The following is a 16,419-nucleotide window of genomic DNA, read 5'->3' on the forward strand; positions in this document are numbered from 1 at the left end:
TTCAAGTGGTGCCTGACGGTTCTACAGAGCCTGGAGAGTGAATGTAACAGCCAGGTACTCTAGGACATGGCCAGCATTGCAGCTTTCTCAAGTCACCCAAAGGTGAACAACACCCCCAGGTCAGCAGGAAGTAGTCTTGAGAACACGGTGTCCACATCCCCACCTCACCTGCTACCTCTTTCTAACTCCTCACCTTTTTTGTTTGTTTTTGTTTTTGAAGACAGGGTTTCTCTGGATAACAGTCTTAACTGTCCTGGAACTAGCTCTTGTAGACCAGACTGGCCTCAAACTCATGGAAATCTGCCTGCCTCTGCCTCCTCAGTGCTCGGATTAATGACTGAGCCACCACTTCCTGGCTTACCTTTTTTCTTTTTTTTTTTTTTTTATTTTTTTTCTTTAGAGACGGGGTCTCGCTATGTTGCCCAGGCTGGAGTGCAGTGGCTATTCACAGGCGCGATCCCACTACTGATCAGCACGGGAGTTTTGACCTGCTCCGTTTCCGACCTGGGCCGGTTCACCCCTCCTTAGGCAACCTGGTGGTCCCCCGCTCCCGGGAGGTCACCATATTGATGCCGAACTTAGTGCGGACACCCGATCGGCATAGCGCACTACAGCCCAGAACTCCTGGACTCAAGCGATCCTCCTGTCTCAGCCTCCCGAGTAGCTGGGACTACAGGCGTGCGCCACCGCGCCCGGCGCCTGGCTTACCTTTTTATAGCAAATAAAAAGGGAAGGATGTTAGTATTCAGGTGTCTGTACTGGCCTGCCCTTGGAGTTCTCACAGGATACATCCTCAGCTGCAGACTGTGCACATTCACTATGTTCCCTTTTAAAAGGGCCCTGCCCTTGCCAGTTGGTGGCGGCACACACCTTTAATCCCAGCAATCAGGAGGCAGAAGCAGGGAGATCTCTGTGAGTTCAAGGCCAGCCTGGTCTACAAAGTAAGTTCCAGGACAGGCTCTAAAGCCAGAGAGAAACCCTGTCTCAAAAAAAAAAAAAAAAAAAACAATTAAAGAGTCCTGTCCAGTGGTGGCACAGCCTGGTCTACAGAGTGTGTTCCAGGACAGCCTGAGCTATTTACACAGAGAAATCTTTCCTCGAAAACTAAAAAGAAATAAATAAGTAGATAAATAAATTAAAAGGGCCTTGCCCACCTCCCAGCATTCAGATGACAAAGACAAATGGATCTCTGTGAGTTCGAGGCCAACCTGGTCTACAAGGGTTCCAGGAATGCTAGGGCTACAGAGAAACCTTGTCTCTGGTGGTGGGAGTAAGGGGAACACCAGGACACCTTCCACATTAACTCTGTCACATGGTATTTTTCTCTCTCCTGCTGGTTTTTAAATTACAACACAGGCTAGACACAAATCCTCCTACTTCAGCCTTCTGAGTGCTATGGTTACAGATCTGTACTGCCACACACCTAGTGATTAATAACTTGGTATTTTATTTAACTTTGAAAATATTTGTAAAATTGAGTATTAAGTTTTCTTTGGAATGTTTGTTGTTGTTTTTGTTTTTTGGGTTTTCCTTTTTTCTTTTTCTTTTTGGTTTTTTTGAAACAAGGCTTCTCAGTGAAACAGTTGTGACTGTCCTAGAACTCACAGAAATCCACTTCTCTCTGTTTCCCAAGTGCTAATGCTGGGATTAAAGGCGTGTGCCAGCCACTATCTCCTGGCAGAATGTTTGTACTTTTTTGTTGTTGTTGTTCAAGACAGGGTTTCTCTGTGAAACATTCCTGGCTGTCCTGGAACTAGCTCTTGTAGACCAGACTGACCTTGAACTCTTGAACTCATAGAGATCTACCCACCTCTGCCTCCTGAGTGCTGGGATTAAAGGTGTGCACCACTACCACCACCCTGCCTGAGAATGGTTTTTTAGTAAATATTTTCCACGTCATTAAATTTTCCATATAGAGAATTGTTGCACGGGGTTAGCTCAATTATCTACTATTATTTTGTTTTTGGTGTTTTTTTTTTTTGAGACAGGATTTTTCTCTCTCTAGCCCAGGCTGTCCTGAAACTTCTATTGTAGATCAGGCTGGCTTTGAACTCAGAGATCCACCTGCTTCTTCCTCTGGAGTGCTGGGATTAACAGTATACACCACCACACCTGGTTTATCTATTATTGATTCACTTGTTCAGTAATAAGACTTTTAACGTATTTCCACCACAGACAAGGTGAGCCCTATGTTCTGTCTGCTTATTATGCACCATGCAGAGCGGGTGAACATACACAGGAGAACAACACACACGGCAAGTGGACACACAGCAGAGCAGGTGAACACATACAGTAGGTATTGTTCTTTAAAAAGAATATGATGATGGGATGTCCCGGGTGGCTCGCGGAGCAGCTTCTAGTCCGACAAGGATGGCTGTGGGTCCCTGCAAGATCTCCAGGGTGGCAGCGCCATGCGGCCAGGGGAGTCAGGCAGGCGGTTACGGCGGATAAAAGGCTCACAGGACATAGTATTATTTAAAGAAGAGGGAGACATTTATTGCTTAAAGAAGAGGAAAACAGAGAAACATAAGAGAAACATAGAGAAAAACAAAAGACACATGTACACACGACACGAGACAAACACAAGAGAGAGAAAAGATGGTGATGGGGGAGGTCAGAAGTGGCTGGGGGGTGGGCGTGGCTAGCTCTTAAAGTGATCGCAAAGGAATAACATTCCTGGATCCTTTTTATAATAAAAAGTAGAAGGTTAGACATTACAGTTTGAAGGAATTGGGGCGGCGAATTCTCAAGGCTGCTTCTGGCTGATTTGTGGGCGTCGTCTATCGTGGGGGGGGGGGGGGAGATCCGAGAGAAGCTGGGTGTTGGTCACATCCTGGCATAGTTGGTCTCTGCTCCTGACAGGACAGGTGTCTGTGGCATGGAAATGTCTGGTGTTTCTTGTACCTAGTTAGGGTATTGGCAGAACAGAGGACAAAGTTAAATTGAGAAAAAATTTTTAGGACCAGGGAATTGAGGGGTTTGTATCTGACCTGTTTATGATGGGTTCTTTAATTTGGCTCCCTGGAACTTATAAGAAAAACAGAAGTTTTATATATATATATTGTATTAAGAACTCCTTGGGTTTGTAAAAACAGAAATTATAATGAAAAGTATTTTTATTTGGTGAGACAACCTGGTAAAACCTCTTAGCTATTAGACTGTCAGAGATCTTTGAGAAGGATAAGATTTTACTTGAGTTACTGATTAAAAAATGACAGAGAATGTACTTGGTTGGCATCTAGAGCTACTTACTCTTTTGGGTCCTCCCTGGTCGCTGAAGGTTGCATTTGACCTTTGTTGTTTAATGTAGAGCCTGCCAGGTTTTAGAAGACCCTGTGGGCTAAGAAATCTGTAGGAAGACAGGCCTACCTTACCTGGGCAGCTAGGCTGTTGATTCCAGTGATTTTGTCCACGTTTGGAGGTCTCCAGTTTAGGTGAAAGGCAGTTTTTGCCCAATGGTCAGCGCTTGGCAGTAGAAGCAAACTGCAGATGAATGCTGGTCTTTAACGGTTTGTCTTTTGTCTTTCGGAGGAAACAGAGTGCTTGCTGCTAGGAGCCAACCTGTCTCTTTTTGTTATGAAAAGTTTTTTTTTAATTAAACATTTAAATATCGCATTCCCCAGATCTCTGAGCAGTTGAGGGCTGATTATAAGGTATAGCTGCAGTATAGACTCTGTCTGGAAGGTTGGGTCTGATTTTGACTGTATCGACTCTTAATAGGTAAGATTTACATTTGTAAAAAGACAGACAGAAAGAATAAAAACTGTTTGTAACATTAAGATTAGTGGCAGAACTGACAATGGTAGAAAACAGCTTAAAAGTACATACCAGTTTATGATTTTGTAGTCTGAAACGAGATGAAATGAACAATCATTATACATAGAAAGATTGAACAGGAATTAGGCAGGGTGCATGCCTCTGATGGGCCCTATCAGAAGCGCGTCACTATGCAAAACACCTGTAATCACAGCTAAGGAGAGGATTTCAGTGAACACTGAGGAGGGGGAGGGGAAAACAGGACATACATAACAGTGGGAGAGCTTGGTCGCGTGATCTGGCTCTCAGTGAATCTAGCGATAAAGTCACCTGACCGCAATGAACATGGCGGCGGCCACGTGTTGTGGCTTGAATGGAAAAACTGGGAATTTTAAAAGCCGGGGGCCGCCTAGTTGTTATCCAGAGTCTGAATCGTGAAAAACCTGCATAAACAGACAATTTAAGGCATATTTAGGCTGGTACGACTTGCTTTCCCAGATCAAGACCGTGAAAACCCCGCAAAAACCGTGGCATCTCGAGCCTATGGGGAACGGCTCCCCGTTTGAGATGTAAGCGAACATCCAAAACATGTGCCCAAGGCGTCCGAGGTGCCCATGTGGGATGCTAAAGGCCGAACCGGATCAGCCCTTCCATCCGTGAGAAAGATAAGAAAGAAGAAAAGAATGAAATAAGAGAGGAAGAGAACTGGGGAACCCGGGTCCCCAGTTGTGGGAATGCATGGGCTTAACAGGATGCAAGCCATAATGAATGCCAGCGACGGGGCGGAGAAGTACCCCCCGAGCCCAGAAACACCGGGAGGATCGGTCAATCCCGGGTTAAAAAGGCTCAGATAAGCTGGCTGGAGTGAGGAAACTTACAATTAGAAGCCGGTGTTGTTTGTAGGAATGAGTCCAGGCAGTTGGCAGTGTTGAGGAAGGCCCTCGGTCCCGATTCAGTCCCGGAAGTTGGTGCTCAGAGTCCCGGACGAAAGGTGAAGCTGGAACCCTGGCCCTTGGCGGGTGAATCTGTCGAGTCCGCGGCACCAAATATTGTTCTTTAAAAAGAATATGATGATGGGATGTCCCGGGCGGCTCGCGGAGCAGCTTCTAGTCCAACAAGGATGGCTGTGGGTCCCTGCAAGATCTCCAGGGTGGCAGCACCATGCGGCCGGGGGAGTCAGGCGGGCGGTTACGGCGGATAAAAGGCTCACAGGACATAGTATTATTTAAAGAAGAGAGAGACATTTATTGCTTAAAGAAGAGGAAAACAGAGAAACATAAGAGAAACATAGAGAAAAACAAAAGACACATGTAAACACGACACGAGACAAACACAAGAGAGAGAAAAGATGGCGATGGGGGAGGTCAGAAGTGACTGGGGGTGGGCGTGGCTAGCTCTTAAAGTGATCGCAAAGGAATAACAGTAGGTCAATACACACAACAGGTCAGCATACACAGCAGGTGAACACACACAGTAGGTCAATACACACAGCAGGTCAGCATACACAACAGGTGAACACACACAGTAGGTCAATACACACAGCAGGTCAGCATACACAGCAGGTGAACACACACAGTAGGTCAATACACACAGCAGGTCAGCATACACAGCAGGTGAACACACACAGCAGAGCAGGTAAACATATACAGAAGGTGAACACATACAGCAGAGCACATGAACACATAGCAGGTTAACACATACAGCAGGTGAACACACACTGCACGTGAACACACAACAGGTGAACATGACATTGAAACTTGGATTCCAGAGTTCCTGCCTTTCCTTGGCCATGTGTTCATGTACATTTGAAAACTGGAAGTCATATTTGTTAGGAGTTTTTCCTACGCAAAGTCTCTGCTGACGCAAATTCCCAATCAAGCCAAATCAAAACAAGCCAAATTAAGAAATATCCAGGTTTAATGGGATTCCTGCACTCTCAGGTGGCCCCAAGCAGGAACTGCCAATGGGGATTATATGCTGTGGGGAACAGGAAAATTCCAAACCAGCAGTCTATATGCACACTGAAAATCCAGGTACCTGGAAAGTATATCTCTAAGCTATTACAGGATTGTCTGAAGACTATATTGCATAATAACCACAAAGTCTCCCTTGCCCTTGGGAACAGGAAATCAGTGGCTCCCCATTACCCAGAACTGAATTAAATAAAGACAGTTCCCTGCAATGTCTGAAAGTCTGACAGTACCATAGAACACAACTCTCTCACCCTCACTTTGGTGGTTGAAAATCAGATAAGAAGAAAGACTTTTCAATCAGGTTTACTTATGGGAATACATCTTATTCATCAATATGTCACCTTGGAAAGGGGTAAGAATCAGTGGCCACCAACATCAGACTAATTTGTTTTCCAGCTGTACTGTACAGTCCAATTCCAACTACAATTTCAATTCAATCAGTTCATTTCAAGCTACAGTCCAATTCCAACCTATCCTTGATCCTCCACCACAAAATCTAGCCCCTCTTTTCTGATCCATTTTGCTTTGGAGAGCTGTGATTTTGTTGAAATTGGTGAAACCCTGCTTCACCAGTTGTTAAGGACAAGTGTGATCAAATTTGGGCAGTCACAAATTTTTACTACTCTTCCCTTCAAAATGTACTTTGACCAGTATATAATATGACAGACATCATGCCATGTGAGTCACAAGTGACAATGACGAGAAACAGTTATGCGGTTGAATGCCTGTGACCCCAGCACTTGGGAGACAGCAAAGGGATCAGCAATTTAAGGTCATCCTCTGCTATGTGAGTTCAGCCAGCTTTGGCAGTGCAAGACCCTGCCTGGAAAGCAAACAAAGCAAATTTTGTATTTCATGTTTTCCTTAATACTTTTGTATTTTATGCTTCTTTTTATGATCCTAAGGAAAATGTAATCATCTTTTCCACCAAACCCCAGACTGATGTTCTCTCTAGTTGACTGCTGGGTTATATAGATTTTGTCAATTCTTTCTAGGCTCTGAACTGAATAAGAAAAGCACTAGCTATAGAAACTCACCCCTAAACAAAGACACTAGGCAACATTTAGCAAGATATGCATGTCATCATTGTTGATGATAATGAATACAAATTCATGAATCGCATGAATGGCTCTAAAACACAATGATAGATTCCTTAAAGAGAACACTATTTACAGGATAAGAAAAGTATGTAAGTAAAAAATACATGTGAAAATGGACAAATCTCAAAACCATTGCTAAATTGGGCTGGGTATAGTGGTAGATGCTTCTAATTCCAGGGCTTGGAAAGCTAAGGCAAAAGGATCACACCAAATTCAAAGTCAGCCTATATAGTGAGTTCTGGGCCAGCTGGGGCAACACAGTGAGACCTTGTCTATAAATAAATAAGTAAATGTTGGGACAGTTGCTAATATTCATGCAAAATTTAAAAAATACAAATGTTGTACCTCTGTAGACATATTCATTTGTGATAGAATTTCAGCAGCATACATTGTGAAAGGTAAATACCAAACTAGAAGAGTGAGTAGCCAAAGAGAAGGTAATTAGATCTGTAATGCTAGTGTGGAGATTACACAATATATAAGATTGTGGAATAATATATATGTTGTAGAGTGTACACACATACACACACACAAATATGTATTGTGGGTTTTTTGTTATTTTTAAGACAGGGTCTCACAGTGTAGCTCTGCTGGCCTGGAACTAACTATCCTAACTATGCTGGCCTTGAACTCAGAAAGATCCACTTGCTTTTTCCTCCCTCATATGTGTGTATATTTTAATTTTCTACTGCATTTTTGTTTATTTATTTTGTGTAGGTGTGGGTGACCATATAACACATCATGTATGAAGAGGTTGGAGGATAACTGTGGGTGTAGGTTCTCTCCTTCCACCATGTTGTGATTTGGATGGTGATTGATAAATGTCCCTCATAACCTATGATATTTGAATACTTGGTCATTAGTTGGCATCCATGTTGGAGAAGCATAGTTGGTGTGGCCTCCCTGGAGGAATTATGTCATGGCTTCAAGAGTTTAAATATTTACACTATTTCACTTCTCTCTCTCTTGCTTCATACTTGCTGTTCAGTGTGAGCCTCAGCTTCTGCTTTAGCTGCTGTCTTATTTACCCTTCTGTTGCTATGGTAAAGAACCATGACCAAGGCAACTTACAGAAGAAACTTTATTTGGGGCTTACAACTTCAGAAGGTAAATGCATGGCTACTATGACTGGGAGCATGGCAGCAGGCAGGCAGGCATGGCGCTGAAGCAGTAGCTGAGAGCTTTCATCCTGATCCACAAGCATGAAGCAAAGAGAGCTAACTGGAAATTGTGTCAGCGTTTGAAATCTCAAAGGCCATCCCAGTGACACACTTCCTCCAACAATGCATTGCATCCTAATCCTTCCAAAACAGGTTCACCAAATAGGAACCAGGTATCCAAACATAAGAGTCTATGGGGGCCATTCTCATGCAACCACTACAGCTACCATGCCTAATACTTGCTTCCATGCTTTCCCCACCATGATGAATTCTTATCCTCTAGAACCATAAGCTAAATAACTCTTCCTTCTCTAAGTTGCCTTCATGGTGTTTTATCACAGCAATATAAAAGTATATAAAAATAATATACACCTTGTGGGATCCAGGGATCAAACTCAGCTTGTCAGGCTTCATGGCAGATGCCTTTCCTTTCCTTTTTTGTTTTTTTGTTACATTGATAGAAGAGTCAGAGTTAACTGGGAAGAGGGAACCACAACCAACACAATGCCTCTGTAAGACTTGTTTGTGGGCAAGCCTATGGGGCATTTTCTTGTACAGTGATTGATTTAGGAAGGCCAAGGAGCCACCCAACCCATTGTGAGATGGACAGATGACCTTGGATAGTATTTGAAAGCAGGCATAGCAAACCATGAGAATCAAGCCAGTAAGCATGGCTTCTGCATCAGTTCCTGACTCCAGGTTCCTGCCCTGAATTCCGTGGATAATGGACTAAAAATTGTAAGATGAAATAAATCCCTTCTTTCCTAAATTACAAAGGTCATGGTGTTTTAGTAAAAGAGTGGAAACCATAACTTTTTTTTTTATGAGACAGAGTCTCATTATGTTGCCTTGGCTGCTCTGGTGTCCTCCCTCTGCAAGTATGTGCTCTTACCCACTGAGCCATTTCTCTAACCCAACTGCCATATGCCTTTTTTTTTTTTTTTTAATTTACTGCGTGCTGGGAACCGAACTCTTATATTTTTGGTTGTGAGCCTAGCCTTTAATGGCTGAGCCTTCTCTCCAGCCCCTACCTTGTTTTTTTTAAGTTGTCTTGTTTGTTAAATTTGTTTGAGGGTCTTACTATGCCCTGGCCTAGAACCTGTTGTATAAACCAGGCTGTCCTTGAGCTTATAGAGATCCTCTTCTGCCTCTTGAGTGTCAAAACTAAAGGTGTACACAACTATGTCTACCTCTTACCTTGATTTGTTTGTTTAGATTTATTTGATTTTTTATTTATTGTGTGTGTGTGTGCACGCACGTATGCGCGCTTGTGTATCTGTGAGTCAGTGTGCACCATGTACATGCAGAAGTCCAGAGAAGAATATCAGATGTCCTAGAACTGGAGTTGCAGGTGGTTGTGAACCACCATATGGGAGCTGAATCAGGATTCTCTGTAACAGCAGTAAGCATTCTTAACTGCTGAACCATCTCTCCAGCCTCTCCTGCCATCTCTTAGTGTAGGAGGTCCTTCTGTTTATGTGTTTCTTTCATTTGTTAATGAATAAAGAAACTGCCTTGGCCATTTGATAGGACAGAATTTAGGTAGGTGGGGAAAACAACTGAATGCTGGGAGGAAGAGGGCAGAGTGAGAGAGAGCCGCCATGGAGCCACCAGAGTCAGATATGCTGAATCTTTCCCAGTAAGCCACTGCCACATGGTGATATACAGATTAATAATGACTTAAATCAAGATGTGAGTTAGCCAATAAGAGGCTAGAGCAAATGGGCCAAGCAGTGTTTTGATTAATACAATTTCTGTGTGGTTATTTTGGGGCTAAGCTAGCCGGGTGGCTAGGACAAACAAGCAGCCTCTCCCTACAACAATCCTTCCTTCTTTTTGTTGTTGAGTTTCACTGTTTAGCCCAGGCTGACCTCAAGACTAACAGTTTTCCTGCTTTTGTCTCCCAAATTCTGGGTTTGCAGTCATGAGCTACCATGAATGCTTACTCTCTCCTGTTCTCTACTTTGATCCACCAAACTCATTCTTAGTAGCAAGAATAGTAGTCTATCAGTAAATCACATCCAACATACCCTTATTTAAAACTTCATCAGCTGATGGGTGATGGTGACCCATGCCTTTAATCCCAGCACTCAGGAGGCAGAGGCAGGCAGATCTCTGTGAATTCAATGTCAGTCTGGTGTACAGAGTGAGTTCCAAGACAGTCAGGGCTGTTACACAGAGAAACACTGTCTCGAAAAAGCAAAAATAAATAAATAAAATAAAAAACAAGAATAAAATACATCAGTTTGAAAAGGAGACTCTAATTCTCTACCACAGTCCTTTAGTTCAAAGTTCCATTGTCCTCTTCACTCTGTGATCATTATCTGTCTTCTTCCACTGCTTTATTTTCTTAATGAAACAAACCACTATCTTAAGTCATATTAACTCATGGATTACAGGGGTAATAGTCCTAACATCTGGTCTTTTCTAGAAAATAAGTTTCATGAAGGAAACTTTGTCTGAGTCCCTTTGCCAAGAACATTGATTCATAACAAGTATGAAACAAATCTTTTTAAATGACTAGATAAATGGATGCTTCTATTTTCACTTAAAGGAGGGAAGACATAAGGCATGAGTTTCATCTGGAACTCAAAACAGATGTAAGAGGGAAGGAGGGGAGATAGTGGGAGAAGGAAGGTCATTTTTGTAGTAAACATAATCTAATAAAACACAAAGGCTGAACATAACAAGGGAATCTACAGATACTAACAGTGGCTAAGATCCACTGAGAACTATGTGTTAGGCATTTCCAAGCATTAGTGCCAGATACTTTTAGGTTTGAGGGGACTCATCAGGGTTGCTATTCCTCCAGTAGGCTCTTGCAGACCTATTTCTATTATGAGATCATACACTATAGCCAGGGCTGATCCATCTGTCAGCCAGAGAGAAACATTCCATGTCTTGTAAGTTTGGGCTGAGTGTTACACTGCTGAAGAGGATTTAAAGTGAGTCATGCTAATGGCAGGACACTACTGAGTGACAGGAACAGCTGTTGAAGCTGCTTTGGTCACAACCCTTTTTGAATTGTGTTGTTCAATACTTTCTGGCATAATAATCCAAATAACCACAGTCGTTTGTTCTACTAACATATACTCCTCTCTCTCTCTTCTTTCTGCTACACAGAAAAACCCTGTCTTGAAAAACCAAAAATAGGAAAAGAAAGAAAAACCCCAGGTTGCGCAAGCAGCCCAGAGGAGGGAGACAGGGAAGAGTAAGAAAAAGCTTCAGAATTCAAGTTAACCTGACTGGGTGGGTAGCCACATGGTGGACAAACACGCGTGCACACATGGCACTGAGGAGAACTCTAGAGAGAGAAATCCAGAGTATTGGGGAAAGAAGAAGGTTGAGCACAGTGGCGCCAGCCTTCAATCTCAGGCCTGGGGAGGCAGAAGCAGCAGAGGCAGGTGGCTTTCTGTGAGTTCAGGCCAGACTAGTCTACATAGTGAGTTTCAGGGCAGCCAGCCAAAGCTACAAGTGAGACCTTGTCTCAAAAAACAAGACAAAACAAAACTAAACAGAGGAGGGAAGGGGAGGGAAAGTTAAACTTTTCTGAGTAAGGACTCGGGAAGGTGGGCAGACAAAACAGAACCTCATGGTGCTCTGGGTTGCTGCACAGAGGGCAGGAAAACTCTGGTTTGATTTTATTTAGTCAGGATCTTACTTATGTAGTAAGGCCTTGAATTCAAGATTCAAAATTCTTCCTTTTTGTTTGTTTATCAAGACAAGGTTTTTTTCTTTTTCAAAAAAAAAAAAAGGAGTACAGCCCTAGACAGAGAACTCTCAAAAGAGGAATCTAAAATGGCTGAAAGACACTTATTTTGCATTTATAAAAAGACATTTATATTGCATTGCTGGTGGGAATGCAAGCTAGTAGAACCCCTTTGGATGTCAGTGGGTTTGTCTCTTAAAGGAACAGGACAGACCATTACAGGTTTCTCTGTAGCTTTGGAACCTGTCCTGTAATCAGCTCTAATAGACCAGGCTGGCCTTGAACTCACAGAGATTCACCTGCCTCTGCCTCCTGCCCTGCAAGCTGGGATTAAAGGCGTTGCCAAGATTAAGCCATGCGGAGGAGGGGGGCGGAGCACAGAGTCTCTCTGTGTATCCTTGGCCAGTCTGGAACTACCTAAGTCAACTAGGATGGCATCAAAGTCACAGAGATCCACCAGTTTCTGCCTTCCAAGAGCTGGGATTAAAAGCCAGCACACCTGGCTCAAAACCAATCTTGAATGAAACTGGACCTTTGCCTGTTCCATTTGTTCTTTGCACAGCTGCACATTTTATGTAGGAAAACAAGGCTTCAACAATACCCAGATGTTTCCTAGAATAGAGCAATGACAGCGCAAGAGTCCATCCCTGACCTTGTATCAGTTTAGACAGGCGTTAAACCCTACCTGTACGTGAGGAAGGCCATGGTTCTGTGGTTTAGGATAAATAAGAAAATGGGCTGGGTGTAGTGGCACACGCCATTGATCCCAGCACTCTGGGAGCCAGAGGTAGTTGAATCTCTGAGTTTGAAGCCAGCCTGATCTACAAAGCATGTTCCAGGTCAGGCAGGACTTCGCAGAGAAACACTGTATCAGAAAAAAAAGAAAGAAAGAAAGAAAGAAAGAAAGAAGGGAGGGAGGGAGGGAGGGAGGGAGGGAGGGAGGGAGGGAGGGAGGGAGGGAGGGGAAGGAAGGAAGGAAGGAAGGAAGGAAGGAAGGAAGGAAGGAAGGAAGGAAGGAAGGAAGGAAGGAAGAACATGGTACATGGAAGTAAGGCTTGATGGTGCACACTTGAAAGCCAGGGCTCTTGAGAGGTAGAAGCAGAAGGATCAGGAGTTCAAGGTCATCCTCTGCTTTGTAGCAAAGACAAGGCTGGGTTTGATCACCACATAAAAACATTAAAAAATGGGCAGTGGTGGTAAATGCCTTTAATGCCAGCACTCAGGTAGATCTCCACTGTGAGATCTGATCTACAAAAGCAAGTTCCAGGCCAGCCAGGGCTACACAGAGAAACCCTGTCTCAAAAAGACCAAAATCAAGCAAACAAAAAAGTTGAAAAACAAGTCAAAAAAGAAGGAAGAGAAGAAGGAAGAAAAAGAGGGAGGGAAAAAGTAAAGTGGAAGAAAGAATACAATACTGGTAAAAACAGCAAGTGACTCAGTCCTGTGTCAGAGTCAAAGACTCGGCATCGTAGGTACTAACAACTACTGTCAGAGAGGGATACATCAATACAGGAAGCCCCAAGGATGAAAATATTTCTCCTTCCTGGTGGCAAAAGGTTGGCAGGTTTGATAGTTGTTTTTAGTATCATAAAGACCCATTTTTAATAATTTTTGCTCAGAGATGGCTTGTAGGGAGGGAGTCAAAAAGCAAAGATTATGGAGATGGATAGATTGTAATGATTTTTTCCAGGATTTATTTATTTTTACTTTATGTATATAAGTATTTTGTCTGATTGTGTATTCATCACGTGTATATAGTACCCACTAAGGCCAGAAGAGGGTGTTGGATCCCCCAGGAACTGGAGTTACAGATAGTTGTGAGCCACCCGGTTGACTACATAAGCATGTGCTTGAAATAAAAATTAAATCCTTTTGTAAAATGCCCTTGCTATATCAAAAGGAAAAGAACAAGTAGAAGAGCGGGGTTGTTTTGTTTTGTTCAGAGACAGGGTCTCCCTCTATAGTCCCGGCTGTGCCAGAATTCACTATGTAGATCAGCTGTCCTTAAAATCCACATGCCCTTGCCTCCTGAGTTCTGGAATTAAAGGCATGTGCCACCACCTTTGGAAATGATGATGGGCTGCAGTTTTTCAATACTTAGTAAATTAATGTGGAGAAAGGCCAGTGTAGCCAAGCATGGTGGTGCAGTACTTGTGAGTAAGGAGGACTGCCCCAAGTTCTAGGCCAGCCTGGTCTAAACAAACAAACACACATACCAAAAAAAAAAAAAGCAAAAGAAATAAAAAGAGGTAGAAAAAATGTCTTTAATTCCTGTAGAACACTTAACTTTTTTTGCTTTCTTGTTGATGTTGTTTGAAGAGGGTATTTTTATTATTTATTTTTTAATGCTTATGGTCGAACCCAAGTCTAAAGCATGATAAGCTTGAACTCTAAAACTGAGCCCATCCTCAGTCTCAAAAGACTTTTTTTTTGTAAACAAGTCTTCGTCTTACATTTTAGTGTAAGCTGGTCTTGAACTCACTGTGTATTCTAGGTTGGCCCCAAACCTAACACAATTCTGCGTCATCATCTCAAATGTTGGAATTTCCTCAAATTATAGGATTGATTCCACCACCCCCCAGCACAAATCATTTACATTTTTTAAAAAATTTATTATTGGTTGTAATGAATTAAGTAAAAATCCTATGGATCCCAAGTGGCTGCAGTGGGCAGTGGGGGCAGGCAGTGGGCAGGGAGCCATGCAGCGGGCAAGAGACAGAGACATGGATAGGCACGCCATACAAAGTGAGGTTGGATATTTATTTAGTGGGTTATGGAAAGGAAGGGGAAGGGGGAAGGGAAGAAGGGGGAAGAGCAGAGAGAAACAGAGACAGAGGGGAGATGGGGAGAAGTGGGGAGAATGGAGTGAGGCAGAAGCTGCCTCTTGAGGGAGAGATGGAAAAGAGAGAGACTCAGGCTGCAAGCAGGAAGGAAGATCTGCCTGCCTCAGCTGCCTGGGTGGGGGTAGTGGGCACGACTGGTCTCTTAAAGGGACAGGGCAGATCATTACATTGGTGTATGGGGATTTTACCTACATGTATGTAGACGCCACATGTGTGCAGTGTCTCTGGGGACCAGAAGAAGATGTCAGATCCCCTGGACTGAGTTACAGGTAATTACTAGCTTCCATGTGGTTGCTGGGAATTGAACCCAGGTCCTCTGGAAGTGCAGTCAGTGCTCTTAACTACTAAGCCATCTCTTCAGAAACCCCCAAATCACTTTAAATATTCATTTAAAAATGTTTATTTTTATTTCATGAGCATTGGTGTTTTACCTAAATGTGTGTCCATGTGTAGGGTGTATAGGTATGAGCTGCCATGTGGGTGCTGGGAATTGGATCCAGGTCCTCTGGAAGATCAGCCTGTTAGCATTCAGGCATTTATACTGGCCTGCTCTCAGGGTCCTAGCAGGACACATCAACAGCAGCAGCCAAGATGTGAGTCACTGTAGCTAATGCAGCCACCAAGTAGAGGACTCTCCCTAAGTGCATGCACTATATCCCCTTATAAAAGGCAAGCCCTTCAGCCCTCTTTTCTTCTTCTTTCTTCTTTCTGCTCTCCCTCAGAGATCGTCTCTGCACCTCCCCCAGTAAGCTTCCCATACGAGCTGTTGCATGGTACCTGTTTGTGGTGCCCCTTGGCTCTAACCCACCATGGTTGCCTTCCCTTCCACTGCTAAACTACCACACAGCCAGTGCTCTTAAACTGTGGGTCTCTTCCTTCTCCACAGTCCTTTGGCCACCGACTATAAGGGCTGACACAAGACAAATAGCCTTGGGGAGACTACTTCAGTGTCACAGCTCAGCTTTATTCCAGATTGAAGGGAGATATAAAGGCTGGGGACAGTGCCTGGGGCATTACCTAATTTGCATTAAAAAGCACACTCCTATCAAAAAGGCTCAGTGTGGGGCAGCAGGGTCCTATAGCAAAGGGCCCAACTTGATTTCTAATTACCATATGGACAACAGGGGAAAAACTTCTGCAGGTGATGCGGGAGAATTGTCTGTATTCTGTCAATCATATTTTAATAAAATGCTGATTGGCCAGGCAGGCAGTATAGGCGGGAAAACCAGACAGGAAGTAGAGGTGTTGCAATGAGAACAGGAGAATTCTGGGAAGCAGGGAAGTTCCTCGGCCACTCGTGCGCAGACCACCGAAGAGGCAACATGTAAGCTGACAACTGAAAAAGGTACTGAGCCGTGTGCTAACGTACATAAGGATAATGGGGTAACATAAGTTATAAGAACTAATAAGTAGCCTGACCTAATGAGCCAATCAGTTTATAATCTTATGAAGTCTTGTGAATGATTTTCTTTGGGCTTGCCAGTTGTGGGGTACTGGGAGGGACAGATACCCCAACAAGCCGGCCCTCATGCTACATATGGCGCCCACATGGATAAGTGAATCCACAGAAAGCTTGGGAAAGAATAGAGTAAAGCATGTTTTCTTGGTAGCAGCAATTTCTCGGGTCTGCTCTGTTTGCTAGAGGCAAGCAAGTGCTCTCATCTAAGAGAGGCTTCCTGACTCAGCTTCAGCTGCAAAACTTTGTAGCTCCTTTAAGAGGTCCTGCCGTGAAACACTTTTTGATGAAAAGCTGAACACATGCTTTTCAGTTTTCAGCTGTAGCAGGAGAAAAGCTGTGCTGTTTTAAAATGCCGGCTTTCTGGGCTGTCCTGCCAGAGCAAACTGACTCTTTCAGGCAGGCAGTTCGACTGAGTGTGG

General features: G+C 43.6%; 1 non-coding gene across 1 annotated transcript; it reads right to left on the reverse strand.

Annotated features, from left to right (window-relative positions):
* Nucleotides 1-397: 397 nt before the first annotated feature.
* On the reverse strand, nt 398-697 carry LOC148119948 (signal recognition particle RNA). The gene has a single exon (XR_015734790.1).
* Between the last annotated feature and the right edge of the window lie 15,722 nt (nt 698-16,419).

Source organism: Myodes glareolus, chromosome 13, assembly GCF_982192425.1.
Source record: "Myodes glareolus chromosome 13, mMyoGla1.1, whole genome shotgun sequence".
Classification (NCBI taxonomy): domain Eukaryota; kingdom Metazoa; phylum Chordata; class Mammalia; order Rodentia; family Cricetidae; genus Myodes; species Myodes glareolus.